At 41.5% G+C, this 7,933-nt stretch overlaps 1 pseudogene; it reads left to right on the top strand.

Moving 5' to 3' along the window:
- The first annotated feature begins 1,233 nt into the window (after positions 1-1,233).
- LOC118933017 (serine/threonine-protein kinase RIO3-like) lies at positions 1,234-2,499 on the top strand (annotated as a pseudogene).
- The last annotated feature ends 5,434 nt before the right edge of the window (positions 2,500-7,933 follow it).

Below are 7,933 nucleotides of genomic sequence, written 5' to 3' on the forward strand. Positions count from 1 at the left end.
TGTGGAGAAAGGGAAACCCTCCTACACTGCTGGTGGGAATGTAAATTTGTTCAACCTTTGTGGATAGCATATGGAGGTTCCTCAAAATAGTAAAAATAGAATCCCATTTGACCCAGGAATTCCACTTCTAGGAATTTACCCTGAGAATGCAGGAGCCCAGTTTGAAAACGACAGATGCACCCCTATGTTTATCGCAGCACTATTTACACTAGCCAAGAAATGGAAGCAACCTAAGTGTCCATCAGTAGATGAATGGATAGAGAAGATGTGGTATGTATACACAATGGAATATTATTCAGCCATAAGAAGAAAGCAAATCCTACCATTTGCAACAACATGGATGGAGCTAGAGGGTATTATGCTCAGTAACATAAGCCAGGTGGAAAAATACAAGTATCAGATAATTTCTCTCACCTGTGAAGTATAAGAACAAAGAAAAAACTGAAGGAACAAAACAGCGGCAGACTCACAGAACCCAAGAGTCGACTAACAGTTACCAAAGGGAAAGGGACTGGGGAGGATGGGTGGGAAGGAAGGGATAAGGGGGCAAAAGGGGCATTACGATTAGCAAACATAACATGGGGGGCCACAGGAAGGGCTGTACCTCACAGAGAAGACACGTAGTGATTCTATAGCATCTTACTACACTGATGGACAGTGACTCTAATGGGGTATGTGGTGGGGTCTTAATGATGGGGGAAGTCTAGTAACCATAATGTTGCCCATGCAATTGTAGATTAATGATACCAAAATAATAATTTTAAAAAGTTATATCTCTTGGGGATATATTGCCATGCCATTTACAGACACTTGCCTGAAACTCTCGAATTGGGACTATCATACTGTGAAGGAGAAAGAAGACACATATCTGATATGTGGATATTAAACTGTCTAGAGAAATGTCATATTGGGGAGAAATTACTCCAAAGTGAAATAGTTATCAATTTTGTAACATTCTGTAGACCATGCCTTTCTACTAGTATAGGTGAATTCTTATAAATAATTGATTCATCTTTAAAGACGGCAAGGCACATTTATGGAGCTATTCCATTATAAAGTGCATTCATTCAGTTAAAAAGAAATGTGAGAGTTCCACACGCGGCGGCCACCGCCGCCACCATCTGTCACCTCCCCTCCGGCCACCCATTGGCCCTGCCCCACCGCCTGTTCTCCGCGGGGGCCGCTTCACAGCCCTGACGCCATGCTGCTCCGTTCTTCCTGTCGTGGGCCTCTCCCTCCACATGGATCTGGTCAGAGTGGCATTGCCTGAGCCTGGGTTGGCCGCGCCCTGGGGACCCAGCAAGTGTCCATGGGGTACCCCTCAAAATACAGTATCTTGTTCTCTGGCTGATGTAATGAGTGAACAGTTGGCTAAAGAATTGCAGTTAGAAGAAGAAGCTGCTGCTTTTCCTGAAGCTGCTGTTGCTGAAGGACCATTTATTACTGGAGAAAACATTGACACTTACAGCGACCTAATGCTGTCACAGGTGCTACAGATAGAATTTGACAGAATGTGATGCACAGCTTAGGCGTGAAGAAAAAAAATTCAATGGAGATAGCAAAGTTTCCATTTCCTTTGAAAATTACCGAAAAGTGCATCCTTATGAAGACAGTGATAGCTCAGAAGAAGAGGTTGACTGGCAGGATACTTATGATGCCCCCTAAATACCAGCAAAACCAGTTCCTACCCTGAAAAAGGGTTTTATTGAAAAAGGAAAAGACATCATCACCAAGCAAGATGAAGTAGTATGTGGGAGAAAGAATACATCCAGAATGGAAAATTTTGCACCTGGGTTTCAGGTAGGAGATGGAATTGGAATGGATGTAAAACTACCAAACCATGTTTTCAATGCTTTAAAACAACATGCCTACTCAGAAGAACGTCGAAGTGCCCACCTCCATGAAAAAAAGGAGCATTCGACTGAAGAAAAAGCAGTTGATCCTATGACACATTTACTTATGTATAAAATGGTCAACTCTAGAATGTTGGATACAATCACTGGCTGCATTAGTATAGGAAAGGAATCTGTTGTCTTTCATGTATATGGAGGGAGCTTGGAGGAAGAAAAAGAAGATAGTAAAGTTGTACCTACAGAATGTGCCAGCAAGGTATTTAAAACAACTCTTAATGAGTTTAAGAATTGTGACAAATATATTAAAGATGATTTCAGGTTTAAAGATTGCTTCAGTAAACTAAATCCACATAAGATCATCCACATGTGGGCAGAAAAATAAATGCACAATCTCACAAGAATGCAGAGAGCTGGAATTCCTTGTCCAACAGTTGTACTGCTCAAGAAACACATTTTAGTTATGTCCTTTATTGGCCACGATCAAGTTCCAGCTCCTAAATTGAAAGAAGTGAAGCTCAGTAGTGAAGAAATGAAAGAAGCCTACTACCAAATTCTTCATTTGATGCAGCAGTTGTATAACAAATGTGCATTTGTCCATGCTGACCTTAGTGAGTATAACATGCTGTGGCATGCCGGGAAGGTCTAAAATTTTAATATTAAAAAAAAAAGAAATGTGGTAAAATGATGGTGGTTCTTTGGGAAACCTTTAAATCTCTTAGTATTCAGGAGTAAGTTTAAGGAAGTACTCTAACATTAAGAGTTAGGAAATTTTATAATTATTAGTTCTTCCAAACCCCAAATTTTCCTTTATGATCATATAGGAGACACAACTGCAGATGCACAGATGTAAAAATACACACACACACACACACACATTTGTGAACAGTCAAATGATTGGAACTGATGTTTTTTAGAACTTCAGTGAACATTTTAATGTATATCTGAGTTATAATTATTGATGCACCTTATATTTAAAGGGGTAGACCTATAGTTTGTAGTGACCAGCTCTACTGTTCAGGATATCTATAGACAGTAAGAGCAAAGAAAGAGAGTAAAAAATTTTAAGTACAACAATAACATTCGGGTTGATGGATTTCCTGTTAAACTGAAATGATATTTCAAAAGACTGCTGTTCTTAAAATATGTAATTAGTACCTTCATTAAATTTTTATATATGAGGTAAAAGAAAAATATTTTTGTGGTTATGATATTAAATTACTATTTTAGTATAATGTATACTTCTAGGGATCACTCACTGCCTCCTTAGACCTGTAAGGCAGATAAATCCAATGCAAGAGTCTTTCTAACTGAAAGCAGTAGAATAATCCGAGGTGGTCTGTACATAAAATTTGTTCAGAACAATTAAATGGAACTGAATTAAATTCTAATGAACTCATTTTAAAATTATTCTTTATATTTATGTAGTATCTGGGTTATGGGTGCAAAACTGGATAATCCAATTTGTCTGCAACAAACAGGAAAAGAATAGGGAGTAAGTGACATATGCCTTAAGGTTCATTTATCATGTACATGGAAATGATAAGGGGAAGAAAAGCCCCAGTTATGATGGGAAAGCTCTGTAATAATAGAAGATGTATCCACTGCATGGATTTCTTTTAAATGAATGTGAGAAACAATGAAGTAAATTTGCTGGTTTAGGATTGCAAGCAGATGGCTTATGTTACATTTTCAAAGAGAGATATCTAAAAATTGGAGTTATTGAAAACCATAATATATACTCTCCTTCTTCATACATATAAGGAAGTAGAAGAAATTCTTGTAAGGGGTCAGTGCATCTCTAAGTGAAAGTTAAAACTTGGAAAAATGTCAATGGTATCCAAGGGCATAGATGAGAAATTTGTGGAAGACTGAATAATAGCATTGCAAATATGTCCACATCCTAATCCTGAGAACTTGTGAAGATGTTAGCAAAAGGGACTTTGAAGATGTCATTAAATTAAGAATCTGGAGATGAACGTATTAATCTGGGTGGAACCAATATTATGACAAGACCCCTTTTAAAAGGGAGGCAAAAAGGTAAAAAACAGAAGGTGGTATGACAAAGGAAGCAGAGGGAGACATAGAGAGACAAAGGGAAATTGAATAATGCTATACTGCTGGATTTGGAGATGGAGGAACAAGCCACGAGCAAAGGGATGTGAGGAACCTCTAGAAACTTGAAAGGCAAGAACTAATGGCAAAGGCAAACTTCTCTAGAAGCTCCAAAAGAAACCAGCCCTGCTGGCGCCTTGACATTAGCTCAGTGAGACTAATTTGGGGTTTCTGATATCTAGAATTATAACATAATAAATTTATGCTGATTTAAGCCACTAAGTTTGTGGTAATTTGTTGTAGCAGGTACAGGAGAGTTTAAATCTTGGCTTTACAATTTATTTATTTATTTATTCAACTGTCCATCTCCACATTATTCTTTTTTTAAATTGAGGCATAATTGACATAACATTATATTAGTTTCTTATGTACAGTGAAATGATTGGATATTTGTATGTATTGCAAAATGATCACAGTAAGTGTAGTTATTTACTACTTATTAATTGTGTAACCTTGGGTAGATTGTTTCACCTCCCTGTACATGTTCCTTGTCTTTAAAATTATAGTCATAATAGTATGCCTAGTTGGCTTGCCTGAGGGTTTCAGTGTCAGGCAAGTTCACTATGGATTCAGTGATACTGAGAAATGACAGTGGAATGTTCTTGGGGTAAAAGGGTTTATACCTGGCTTTATTCTCCTGGCAGTAGGTGGAGCACTAGAATCATGTCTTCATCCAGCAGTCTGCAGGTCTGTAATCTATGGCCTATCTCTGCCTCCACCCAGAGCACTGAGCAGAGCTCTGTATATAGTGACTCAGTCAATGATAGCTTATTGCCTGTGGATGTGAAAGTTTTAGCCTCACAGTAGGGAAATTACATTATTACATACTTTAGTGTCAGGTGAGGTTCCTGCCTTGAAACTGCCATTATCTCCACCCTAGCTCATCGAGCAGATGTAAAGATTAAGTAATATGTAGATCTGGGTTTACAATTCTCTTTCTGCCAATACTGGCTATAGAATGATCTCAGTAAGTTTATTTAACTTCTTCAAGCCTCATTTTCCTTCTCTGTAAAATGGGCATTGTTATCAGTGTCTTGCCAATGAATTTCAGCTCCTGGCAAATTCGCTATGGATTCAGTGTGACCAAAGAAATGACAGTAGAATGTTCTTGGGGTGCAAGGGTTTGTTACCCAGCTTGTTCTCCTGGCAGTAGGTCGACCACTAGGACCTCTGCCTCTGCCCAGACAACTGGGCTAGGCTCCCTATACAGTGCAAAAATAGCTTATTGCCTACGGGTGTGCAAGCAGTAGCCTAGCAACAGGCCAGTTACATCATCAAGTGGTTTAAGTTCAGTGTGGATCCTGGCCATAGAAACCCCAACTGCCCCACACCCCACACCTCCAGTATTCTTGCCTTAGAATCTACACACTCTCAATCTTCTGCAATGGTCCCTGTGCAAGAAAGCTGGAGCACTGTAACTAGATTCCGCAGCAGCAACAGAGGATAACAACATTTTAGAGATAATAACAAAAATTAAGATACAACAAGATTTTGATACAGGTAACAAAAATTATAATAATCCTCAAGCTAGAGGAGGTTCTCAATCCACAAAGATGTTAAGGGTGATAAGACACATGTTTTAATGACACCAACATAGGCAAACCTTGTCCATCAGGTAGGATGCATGCAAGAGAGTGGTCCTGTGATAGGACTGTAGCAGGAAGGGGGTCCTGTCCAGGTCTAGTATACCATAATTTCACTCCTATCCTCATGGGGGTTATTGAAGGGTCTATATATAGTGCTACTGGAGGTGCATGCACTGGCCATAATGATAAAACAAAACTCTCTGGTAAGATGCTCCTACATTCTGGCTGTTCAGGATATACTACTGCAATCTTTGGGGTCCACCCTGCTGTTATTCCAGGAATACACAGGAGGACAGCTTCCAAGCCTCCTCTCCAAGGTGCCAGGAGAGACAGTCATTATTGGTCCATGTGTTGAAAGGTCCAAGGCCACATTCACTCAATGGAGTCTCCAGGGTTCAGTGCAGTTGGTGCTGGAAGCAAGATACTATTCTGGTAGCCGAACTTTGGCTTCAGCAATTCTCCCTTGGCTTGTACTTGCAGTTGTATAGGGGAGGCAGCCATATGTGTTAACATGTCTATAGTGCTCAGGGCTCCCTTTCAGTGTCTCTCGTTCAAATGCCGTAGCATGGTCCATAGGTGGACAGACCATCCCGGCAGACTATTGGTGTCTGACTTAGTCCGGAATTTAACAAGCCATTATGCCTCTCTATCATGCCTGCTGTGGTAGGATTGTATGACACATGAAACTTCCATTTGATTCCCAGCTGTCACAACCATTCCTACAGCACACGTCCAGTAAAATGGGTGCCCTGATCACTCTTAATTACCTGTGGTTGGCTAAGGGTGGCAAAGAGACACTCCAGGACTCTTTTGGTTGTCTGCTGGTATGCACAATGGGTAGAAAAAGCAACCAGAATCCAGTAGTACCTGTGTCCATACAAGTCATGACATATCAGTATCCTTCTGACACAGGTAGAGGCCCAATATAGTCTACATGACACCTGATGAGGGGTACAGGCCCCTTAGCGATTGTCCCATGTTGCTGTGGAATTCAGTGTAAGTCCCTTTTAGAGTATATAACACACTCCTGCTGGGCTCTACTAACTTCAAAGATCAAAGGCAAGCCCCATCAATGGGATATGGCTCACACTGTCTTTTGCCCCTCATGCAACAAACGCTGATGTAACCATGGGACTACATCAGAGGCAGGCTTTCCTTCTAACCAATGTATCTGGGCCAATTTATCTGCCTCATCATTTCCTGGGGATGCCAGTGGCAAATGATCTGTCACATGGTATACTGTAATTCTTTTAGTCTGACCACAGGCCCACAAGTCTTGCCACAATTCTTACCCCCAAAGGGGTCAGTGACCAACCAGCCAGTTGGCATGGTACCAACTTGGTAGCCACAGGGTCACGCCCTGATAGACAGCCCAGCTGTCAGTGCAGACAGCCATAGGGGAGGGATCCTGGCTGATCACAAGCCACAGAGCCCACAACTCTGCCCATTGGCTGCTCTTCCCCTCACCATCTTCCATCCATGTTGTCTCAGTCTTAGGATGGAAAGCTATGGCCCTCCATTTTGGGGGCTGCCCACGGCTGGAGCCCTCTGGGTATCATGTATCTTAGGGTATAGGGGCTCTTCCCTCCCAATAGGGACTCTCTGCTACTAATAGGTCAAAAACAAGTTCTTCCTGCTTTTCACTAGTATATATCACTGGCCCCAATAAGCGCTGGAGTTCCTCACTCAAGGGGCTACTAGAGAGGGCACAACACTGCTGTAGGTAAGCACTCCACTTGGCTGGTGTGCGTGTTTGTGCCACACGACTCCTTAGCTTTTGGGTCCAGTCTTGTACCCACCCCAAGATGGGATAGGTGGTTATTACCTTTATCTGGACTATTCCAGTGATGGGGTCTGTACCCAGCAAGGCATGATACACGGCAGCCAGTTGTTTTTCTACCAAATTGTATCATACCTGCCCCTTTCCAGAGTTGTGAACAGTATCCAATAAGTTTGTGAGTTCATTCAAATTGCTGCCAGAGACCCTAGCCATAACTGTCTTCAGTCACATGAACATCCAGTTCACAGGGCCTTGATGGGTCTATCACATTCAAAGCCTACACAGCCTTGACTGCCTGTTTGGCTGCAGTAAAGGCAGATGCACATGTCACATCCCAGTCTCACCTGACACTCTTTCATACCAGCCAGTATAAGGGCTTCAGAATTTGTGTCAATTGCAGGATAAACACTCTCCAGTAGCCCAGAAGACCCAAAAACTCCTGTAACTATGCTGCAGTTGTAGAGGTAGGAAAGGCCTGAACTTTATCTATAACTGCTTCTGATATAACTTCAGTCTTACTTGACCAGATGACCCCCAAGAATTTGAAAGATAAACCAGGCCCCTGAACCTTGGTACTGTTCACAGCCCATCCTTTCTCCTGT

This window comes from Manis pentadactyla, chromosome X (genome assembly GCF_030020395.1).
Source record: "Manis pentadactyla isolate mManPen7 chromosome X, mManPen7.hap1, whole genome shotgun sequence".
NCBI lineage: Eukaryota > Metazoa > Chordata > Mammalia > Pholidota > Manidae > Manis > Manis pentadactyla.